Here is a 10,055-nt window from a genome sequence, read left to right as displayed (position 1 = left end):
AATTTTCTTGAAGAGATCTCTAATCTTTCCCATTCTGTTGTTTTCCTCTATTTCTTTGCATTGATCACTGAGGAAGCCTTTCTTATCTCTTCTTGCTATTCTTTGGAACTCTGCATGCAGATGCTTATATCTTTTCTTTTCTCCTTTGTTTTCACTTCTCTTCTTTTCACAGCTATTTGTAAGGCCTCCCCAGACAGCCATTTTTCCTTTTTCATTTCTTTTCCATGGGGATGGTCTTGATCCCTGTCTCCTGTACAATGTCACGAACCTCCATCCATAGTTCATCAGGCACTCTATCTATCAGCTCTAGTCCCTTAAATCTATTTCTCACTTTCACTGTATAATCATAAGGGATTTGATTTAGGTCATACCTGAATGGTCTAGTGGTTTTCCCTACTTTCTTCAATTTAAGTCTGAATTTGGCAATAAGGAGTTCATGGTCTGAGCCACAGTCAGCTCCTGGTCTTGTTTTTGCCGACTGTATAGAGCTTCTCCATCTTTGGCTGCAAAGAATATAATCAATCTGATTTCTGTGTTGATCATCTGGTGATGTCCATGTGTAGAGTCTTCTCTTGTGTTGTTGGAAGAGGGTGTTTGCTATGACCAGTGCGTTCTCTTGGCAAAATTCTATTAGCCTTTGCCCTGCTTCATTCTGTATTCCAAGGCCAAATTTGCCTGTTACTCCAGGTGGTTCTTGACTTCCTACTTTTGCATTCCAGTCCCCTATAATGAAAAGGACATCTTTTTTGGGTGTTAGTTCTAAAAGGTCTTGTAGGTCTTCATAGAACCATTCAACTTCAGCTTCTTCAGCATTACTGGTTGGGTCATAGACTTGGATTACGGTGATATTGAATGGTTTGCCTTAGAAATGAACAGAGATCATTCTGTCGTTTTTGAGATTACATCCAAGTACTGCATTTCGGACTCTTTTGTTGACCATGATGGCTACTCCATTTCTTCTAAGGGATTCCTGCCCAGAGTAGTAGATATAATGGTCATCTGAGTTAAATTCACCCATTTCAGTCCATTTTAGTTCGCTGATTCCTAGAATGTCGACATTCACTTTTGCCATCTCCTGTTTGACCACTTCCAATTTGCTTTGATTCATGGACCTGACATTCCAGGTTCCTATGCAATATTGCTCTTTACAGCATTGGACCTTGCTTCTGTCACCAGTCACATCCACAGCTGGGTATTGTTTTTGCTTTGGCTCCAACCCTTCATTCTTTCTGGAGTTATTTCTCCACTGATCTCCAGTACCATATTGGGCACTTACCGACCCGGGGAGTTGCCCTTTCAGTATCCTATCATTTTGCCTTTTCATACTGTTCATGGGGTTCTCAAGGCAAGAATACTGAAATGGTTTGCCATTCCCTTCTCCAGTGGATCACATTCTCTCAGACCTCTCCACCATGACCCGCCAGTCTTGGGTTGCCCCACAGGGCATGGCTCAGGAGTGCTTCGCTGACAGCTCCCACTGGGAACTGGCAGGGAGTTGATCTGAAACCCCACGTCCAAGGAGCGGTGGCTGCGCAGGCGCAGGAAGGCCTAGAGGAGCTACTCCAAGTTCAAGGTCAGGAGGGGCGGTGATGAGGAGATATCCCTCGTTCAAGGTAAGGAGCAGTGGCTGCGCTTTGCTGGAGTAGCCATGAAGAGATATCCCACGTTCAAGGCAAGAAAAATCCAAGTAAGTCAGTAGATGTTGCAAAAGGGCATCAGAGGGCAGACACACTGAAACCATAATCACAGATATTAATATATATATATAAATATTTTGACAAATTTTATATCATTGATTTTATTTTTTTAATTATTATTTTCTTTTTTTTTTACTTTACAATATTGTATTGGTTTTGCCATACATCAACATGCATCCGCCTTGGGTGTACACGTGTTCCTCATCCTAAACCCCCCTCCCACCTCCTTCCCCATACCATCCCTCTGGGTCATCCCAGTGCACCAGACCCAAGCTTCCTGTATCTTGCATCGAACCTGGACTGGCAATTCATTTCTTATATGATATTATACATTTTTTAATGCCATCCTCCCAAATCATCACACACACCCCCTCCCCACTCTCCCACAGAGTCCAAAAGACTGTTCTATACATCAGTGTCTCTTTTGCCATCTTGCATATAGGGTTGTCATTACCATCTTTCTAAATTCCATATATATGCGTTAGTATACTGTATTGGTGTTTTTCTTTCTGGCTTACTTCACTCTGTATAATAGGCTCCAGTTTCATCCACCTCATTAGAACTGATTCAAATGTATTCTTTTTAATGGCTGAGTAAATAATCTATTGTGTATATGTACCACAGCTTTCTTTATCTGCTGATGGACATCTAGGTTGCTTCCATGGCCTGGCTATTATAAACAGTGCTGCGATGAACATTGGGGTACATGTGTCTCTTTCAATTCTGGTTTCCTTGGTGTGTGTGCCCAGCAATGGGATTGCTGGGTCGTATGGCAGTTCTATTTCCAGTTTTTTAAGGAATCTCCACACTGTTCTCCATAGTGGCTATACTAGTTTGCATTCCCACCAACAGTGTAAGAGCGTTCCCTTTTCTCCACATCCTCTCCAGCATTTATTGCTTGTAGAATTTTAAATACACTCAGTACAAGGTTAATATATTTACATAAAAGTATGTAACTCTTAACTGTAAAACTTAATGAATTATCACAGCATGAACATATTTTTGTATTGTAGCCTATAGATCAAAAAGTAAAATATTACCAACATAACAAAAGCTGCTCTCAGGTTTCCATATCACTATCTCCACCCTATCCATCAAAGAGAAAAACTTTTCCTGCAACATCTTAGTTTAGTCATGCCATGAAAACATACAGAATAGACTTTGGTGTCTGGCTTTGTGAATTCCAATGTTTGTCCCTCAAGCTCTGTGATAAAGCTCAAAGACTGTTCATCTTCTCAGTCTCCTAGCCACCACTTTCTGATCATATTCTCAGCTGGTGCTTTAATTTCTAAAGTTCCCAGTGGAAAAGTGGCACAGCATACAGGACTGACTTTGCTTTCTTTCTATCCATGATCTTGGCTCTAAAATCTTCACTGCCTTGAAAACTCTCCAGTGCCTTCAAACACAAGCCTTTTTATATCTTGGCCAGTTTTTCTAGTTGTTCTCAGCTGATTTCAGTCAGGCTAGTTGTTCAAGCCAATCTCAACATTTTATCCTGTTAACTAACAATAAGCTAATCTTTTCATCAATATAAGCAGAAATCAAGCAAGTATTTTCACATTCTTGAATTATTCTTTTAATTCTATTGGCAAATTTTATGGCACAGAAATTGAGCATTCTTGCTTTGACTCATAATCCTGTTAGAATCTCTTTCTTGTTGGTCTATCTCTCCTTCCCCAGGACACACCTACTTACCACCTCACCTCTTCCCATAGGAAAAATACTACTTTCTTCCACAAAAAGAGATTTTCTTCTGGTGTCTATCTTGCATCCATAATGCCTTCTGTAATCTTGAGTAACATCTCATACTTCAATCAGATGCTCATTATTCTCTCTACCCTGTTTGGAAAGAGGAAGGGAAGAGAAGGAGAAAGAATTTTAACTCTAAGAGAAAAGATGAGTGCTGGTGTTATTGTTCAGTAGCTAAGTAGTGTCCGACTTTTTGCAAAATCATGTCCATTGAGTCAGTGACCCCCTCTAACCATCTCATCCTCTGCTGCTCTCTTCTCCTTTTCCTTCAATCTTTCCCAGCATCAGAATTTTTCCAGTGAGTCGGTTCTTCACATCAAGTGGCCAAAGTATTGGAACTTCAGCTTCAGCAACAGCCTTTCCAATAAATATTTAGGGTTGATTTGTTTCTTTTAGGATTAAAGATTTGATTTCCTTGCAGTCCAAGGGACTTCCAAGAGTCTTCTCCAACACCACAATTTGAAAGCTTCAATTGTTCAGTTCTCAGCCTTCTTTATAGACCAACTCTCACATTCGTACTTATCTCACATCCACACTTGAGTATATTAACCTCTAAGGATGGGTACTTGTAGGTTAATATATATTAACTATATTGATAATGAAATCACATCAGTAATTCAAAAGCCTATCCTGACATTCACTTTAAAACTTCTAAAACTATCTAATCTCAATTATCTCCCCCTTTAGGGGCCTTATGTAATTTCTTGGAGTTGCCAGAATTAGATCAGAGAACTCAAATTTGGATAGAGAGAGAAAGACATTCAGACCAGATACAAACCAGCGTTGTTATAAATCCTGAAACAATCCTGTGGTCCCTTCTTTCTCTCTTTTCCTCCATTCTCTACCTCATTCTTTTTCTTTTTTTTTTTTTTTCCCCTTCTCTTTTCAATAAACACTGACTCAGAGCCTAGTGCATCCATAGGCTCCAGGTTTACTAAGAGCTACAGTGCCATCCCTGACCTGCAGGAGCAAACAGTCCTGTTGGAGAGGTGAAAATAGGACGAAGAGTTAATATCCACCCCACCCAGGCTGAAACAGCTACTATCCAGGTCACTGACAATTCCCAGAGTGGGCAGATGAAGAGCAATTCATTCATTCACCCATCCATTCTACACGCATTTCCCTGTGGACTGTGCCAAACACTATGCTGAATCCTTGATGTGCGGGATAGTGATCAAGATCCAGTAGCCCTTTCAAGAAGACCTCAGTCTAGTGGGAGACAGGGTCCTGTCCTGCAAGGCGAAGTGTTCTCGCCATCAGACTGGGGTGCTGGGGAAGGTTTCCTGGAGGAGTGATATGTAATAGAATGTTGAAAGGAAAATAGAAGCTTGGCACATTGAGGAAAAGGGGCATTCACAGGTGCAGGGAAAATCTCCGGAAAAAATTTAAACACAGCATGGCTCAGCAGAGGAAAGGGTCTGAATCTCTCTGGAGCAAAATGCTTCTCTAGGGGAATAGTCCCCTGGAGGGGGACATGGCAACCCACTCCAGTATTCTTGCAGGGAAAATCCCATGGTCAAGGAGCCTGGAAGGCTACAGTCCATGGGGTTGCAAAGAGTCAGACACGACTGAAGCAACTGAGTTATGAGTATAAGGGGAACAGTCAGAGTTGAGCAGAAACTGAACCACAAAAGACCCTTTGAACTAAGAACCCTAGGCTTCATCCTGATGTGGGGACACTGGAGATTTTGAGCAGAAGAATGACATAATAGAGCAAATCCACTGCCACGGCTAAAGAAACAGGTTGTGATGCAAGATGTGGGTCAGTCTCACGCACACAATACTGTTGTCACGGACACTGAGAGCTGGTTAACAAGTGAGGGTCGAGAGCAATCTCAGGGCCAAGAAGGAGTGCCCACAATCCTGTCCAAGGAGAGAGGGAACAGGTTCTACCAGAAAAAGTTGGGCACAGGGAGAGGAGACAGACACGACACAGACTTATGTACACATATCACACGTACACATACACGTACACATGAAGGCAATACGAGACCCAAAGCCTAAATCTGGGGAAACCTATCTATGGTTTTCACTGCTTTCCAATCCTAACACAAAACTCACCTCTTCCAAGAAGAATTTTCCAGCTGCTTCTTTTCTCTGCCTCCCTTGGCCCCCTCAGGCACTCAGCTCCCATTACACTGGTGACTTTTTTTCCAAATGCATACTCCTCTGCCCTCCCCACAGCCTCCCCTCCCATATCCTCTCTCACACACATTAAAAGAAGTTGCTTCCGATCACATGTTCCCAAGGGAATGGTGACCCAGAAGCCTGTGAAGAGAAGATGACATTGAAGGAGACAAGATGAAAACCTCTGGAGGGAAACAATGATACTGTGGAGCTAGACAGAGTCTAGAAAAACTGAGGCACTGGGTCCTGCACAAGGAGAGTCAGGGGAGATGAGAAGTAGAGGGGGAGGATGGCACTCACACAACAAACCTTTCTTCTCCTCAGCTACTGTGCAGCCATACTACATAGAAAGTCCCACCAGCAGCCCATCAGGGAGACAACCAAGACCCAACAAAATTCAGTAATGAGGTCTCAAGGGTTCAGAGGTTCCAGAATAGCTGGAAGGTCCAAGCGGTAAGACTCAGAATGGGCAGTGGAACACAGCCACTAAAACTAGTGGTTAAGACACCGTGGCAAAGAGCACAGAAACTCTCCCATCTCCCTGGGTGCCAGCCTCGGGCTCAGATCAGAGGTGTTTTAGGAACACGATGGTATGCGCATGATAACAAAGTCACATGGAAAATCAGCACCCCAAACTGAGAGTTTATATAAAAGTGAAGGATAAATGAAAAGAAAAAAGAGGAAGATAAAAATAATCACCAAAACCTTAACACCAGTTCTATCTGAATACTGGAATTATAGATGACTGTTTTTCTTTGCTTTGTTTTCAAATTATTGGTAGTGAGGCTTTTTTCTTTTTTTTTTTTTTTTTCATTTGTATTTTACAGCAGAATAACTCACTACTAGAGGGTAAGAAGGCCAGTTCCACCACCAAGGGATTCACTGCAAAGGAACATTCAGGAGCCAAATTAATCCTTCCTCTGAGACCTAAAAGAATAGATGTTAATTGCAGGAGGTTCTAAAGCATCACAGTGTGTTCACATGCTTTTCTTAATCCAGTGTAATTACATCCACCTTGGGTAATGATACACTGCAAATGTTACTCATAACACAGGCCAACTCTCCTCACCCAGCCCTCCTGCTGTCCCCCTTCCTCCTCCTCCATAGTTAGCTCAGGGGCCGAAATGCTCTTGGGGGAAAAAAGCTCCCAAAATGCCTCTGATTTGAGGAGGAGGCTGGCATCCAGGGAGTATGAGAGTTTCTATGACCAACCTAGATAACATATTGAAAAGCAGAGGCATTACTTTGCCAACAAAGGTCCGCCTAGTCAAGGCTATGGATTTTCCAGTGGTCATGTATGGATGTGAGAGTTGGACTGTGAAGAAAGCTGAGCACCAAAGAATTGATGCTTTTGAACTGTGGTGTTGGAGAAGACTCTTGAGAGTCCCTTGGACTACAAGGAGGTCCAATAAGTCCATTCTAAAGGAGATCGGTTCTGGGTGTTCTTTGGAAGGAATGATGCTAAAGCTGAAACTCCAGTACTTTGGCCACCTCATGTGAAAAGTTGACTCATTGGAAAGGACTCTGATGCTGGGAGGGATTGGGGGCAGGAGGAAAAGGAGACGACAGAGGATGAGATGGCTGGATGGCATCACCGACTCGATGGACGCGAGTTTGAGTGAACTCCGGGAGTTGGTGATGGACAGGGAGGCGTGGTGTGCTGCAGTTCATGGGGTCACAAAGAGTTAGATACGACTGAGCAACTGAACTGAACTGATGCTCTTTTCCAAGAGGCCTGTGTTCTTGTCATTCCATCTAGTTTTTTCCCTATCACTGCCTCTGACCCTCCTCATCGTTCCCTCCTCTCTGTCCAAAGAGTGGACTTGGCCAGGGGCGGGGGAAGGAGAGGTTGCCCAAAAGGAAACCAGTACAGGACTAAGTCAGATTGACCTTATGGATGAAGAAACAGGTCTGGGGGATAGTGCATGGCCCAGACTCACAAGTCACTGGTGGTTAGTCCAGTTTAGAGCACAGGTTCTCCCTGACCCCAAGTCAAGTCACTGGTGGTTGGTCCAGTTTAGAGCACAGGTCCTCCCTGATCCCACGTCCTCAGAAAAGTTTCCGATCCCTATCCTTCAGAACAGAGCAGAGACTGCAAACTTCACAGGTCAACTGGCGTTGCTTCAGGTCCAGCCAGAAAGCTGACCACTGGATCTCAGGTGGTCAGGATCTCTGGAAGTCATAATCCAAGGGAGATTCTGAAAATAAGAAGAAGGAGACAATGGGGCAATGAGGTGCCTTGGAGGGAAGATGGGGGATGGCAAGGGAGAGGCGTTTGCCATGGCCAATTTATATAAGCTACTTTCCATGGAAAAATAAACCAGATTATAATAGCCCTGGGATCATCTTCTTGGTTGATGAAATATTTATCAAATATTCACACTGAGGCCCAGCCTTGTGGAGATCTGGAGATTTAGGAGGATCTAATCTTGCCTGGACGGTGCTCATAGCGCAGAAGGAAAGACGCTGGGAACCTACACAGATGTGAACAATGGTCCTATAGTCTCTCACCTTGGGATTCTCTGAGCACATGGATGAAACAAAAGAAAAATTCACTAGAGACTCTGCAACCAAACTGATCATTTTCTACTCTGTAGGCAGTGAGAAGATTTGCCCCAAGTCATCCACCTAATTTCAACGGGTTCAGCTATTGAAATTAAGAGTATCATTGGAAGAATGAAAATTAAGAATAGCCAGAAAGTCTGAGGAACAAGCTTTCCTGGCCAAGACAGAGACTGGATCTAGATTCTGATCTTCAGTAGTAAATCCTATCAACAGTTTGTGAGTAAGAGAGAAGTTACACCCAAAGCCCAGGGCAGAGGAGGCAATTTCTGAAAGCAGCACATAAGTACCAAAGAGGATTCAAAACCAAAGTGGAGGGAGCACTCACCCTGCCCTGCTTTTCAATGACTCCCAGAAAAGAAGTGCCTTGGCATTGTCACTAAAGCAGCACATGCCTGAAAAACTGGGATTAAATGAGCAAATAAGATGTGGTCCAAATATACAAAGGAATATTTCTCAGACACAAAAAGGAACAAAACTGGGTCATTTGTAGAGACATGGATGGACCTAGAGACCATTATACAGAGTGAAGTAAGTCAGAAAGAGAAAAACATATATCATATATTAAGATATGTATGTGGAATCTAGAAAAATGGCATAGACAATTTTATCTGCAAAGCAGAAACAGAGACACAGAGGTAGAGAATAAATATATGGATGCCAAAGGGTTGGGGGGATTAACTGGAAGATTGGGATTGACTTATATACACTACTGTGTATAAGATAGGTAACTAATGAGAACCTACTGTATAGAAAAGGGAACTCTACTCAGTGTTATGTGTTGACCTAAAAAGGAAGAAAATCCCAAAAAAAGAGGGGATATATATATATATATATATATACATACATACACATACATACATCTGATTCACTTTGCTGTACAGTAAGACACTAACACAACATTGTAAAACAGCTATATTTCAATAAAAAATAATTTAAACAAAGGAAAAAAAACTAGGATTAAACCTTTAGGCCAAAAAGCCTTTAAAGCTATGGATTTGAAATGCTTTTGCTTTTCCCTCTGTGTCATATTGATTTCCAAGATTCCATTTGACTTGGGATTCAGTTAAAACAACCTGGATTATCCACCCACAGACACCAGTGGAGAAGGTGGTCAAAGAGCCAGCACGCTTGGACCTGCTATCACCACCATGTATGAAAGTCCTTAGAGGGGTCAAGTGACATTGCCGATTTCAGGGCAGGAGATCGGGCCCACAAATGCTGCTCACTGCTGCCGTCCATGAGGTTGCGAAGAGTTGGACACGACTGAGCGACTTCACTTTATTTTTTCACTTTCATGCATTAGAGAAGGAAATGGCAACCCACTCCAGTATTCTTGCCTGGAGAATCCCAGGGACTGCGGAGCCTCGTGGGCTGCCATCTATGGGGTCGCACAGAGTCGGACACGACTGAAGTGATGCAGCAGCAGCAGCTGCTCCTCCCTTCTATAAACTTTATGTGTAAGCCCAGGAAGTAGGCCCTGAGCCCTCAGGCTACAGAGCAGCTGCCCACCTGTGAAAGGGCTTCATGACATCAGCAGTTAACTTCCAGGCCCAGAGGCTAGAGCACGCAGGCCCAGCAGCTTCCTTGAGCAAGTCTGCTCAGCTCTGAAAGACTTTTACTGTCATTCTAACAACTCTCTGGTCTCACTGCCGACACCTGGAGGTACTCTTGTCAGGAAAGAGCAGACTGTCACCTCTTGGATCTGCAGTAGGAGTACTGAGCTGGGAGGAGAGACCCAGGTTCTGCTCTTGGCCCTTCTGTGTGGCCTTGGGAAGTGCGTTAGCCTCTCTGGGCTTTGGGTTTGTCGTCTACCTCTACAAATGACAGAAGCTGATTGGGTGACCTCCACTGTCCTTCCAGCTGCTGCCATCCACCAATGCATACAGAGTCCCTGGGGAGCTAGGAGAGCCCATATAA

Source organism: Bubalus bubalis, chromosome 6 (genome assembly GCF_019923935.1).
Source record: "Bubalus bubalis isolate 160015118507 breed Murrah chromosome 6, NDDB_SH_1, whole genome shotgun sequence".
Taxonomy (NCBI): Eukaryota; Metazoa; Chordata; class Mammalia; order Artiodactyla; family Bovidae; genus Bubalus; species Bubalus bubalis.
This window is presented reverse-complemented; position numbering follows the sequence as displayed.